Source organism: Seriola lalandi, unplaced genomic scaffold, assembly GCF_002814215.2.
Source record: "Seriola lalandi dorsalis isolate HSWRI2012SDOR001 ecotype SW California unplaced genomic scaffold, Sedor1 jcf7180002054855, whole genome shotgun sequence".
NCBI lineage: Eukaryota > Metazoa > Chordata > Actinopteri > Carangiformes > Carangidae > Seriola > Seriola lalandi.
In genome coordinates, this window is record NW_019525408.1 from 65,848 (window position 1) to 66,614 (window position 767).

A 767-nucleotide genomic window follows, 5' to 3' on the forward strand; every position below is an offset into this window, starting at 1 on the left:
TTGACCTTACTGTCAAGCAGTTGTCAGGCCCCATATGTTTGTCCTCTCATATGGCAAAGGCAAGTCAATTATTGAGAACGTGCATGAACAGACGGGTCAATGTGTTTTTCCAGAGGTTAAATCAAGTGTGTAACCTCCACATTGAAGATTGATGGTTGCCTCATGACAGCAAATGAAACACACAGCCTGGGATTTTTCTAAACTTCGGAGTGGCCGGCAGCTCTGGCCCTCAATTTGAAGGAGGTGCTGTGCCAGGTGGCTGAAATACAGCGCTGTTTATTTCTGCGAACTACTGGGGACTGCAGCCCTGCGAGCAGCCCCAGCGCTTTCATGTTTCCCCATACGGCGTGCCCTATGCAATCTGCCCGCCTGTTATGAGCATGAAGTAAACAAAACATTAGGTCATCATAAATCACTGGCCAATGACATGTCTGGAGCTGAGATTAGACAACCAGAGCAGCGCGGCGGAGCACAGAGCAGGGAAGCCAGCCTATCGTCCTGCAGCCTGCAGCTAATTCTCTCCTCCAAGGTCCCAATGTGTAAGATCATTATTAAAATTGCAGCTCAATTAAGATAAGGCTAAATTACTTTCTCTGTCTCCCTCTTTGATGTTAAGGGGATTTTTCTACATTGGAAAAAGAGGCAGTTTAAAAGGAGCAGGGGGGAGACAATCGCTTTGAGCGCGCTTTGATGTTGGGAGTCGTAGCATTGCATGGGGTTTGGGTTTGATTGGAAATGTGCATGCTTATTTTTTTCCAAGCTTATTT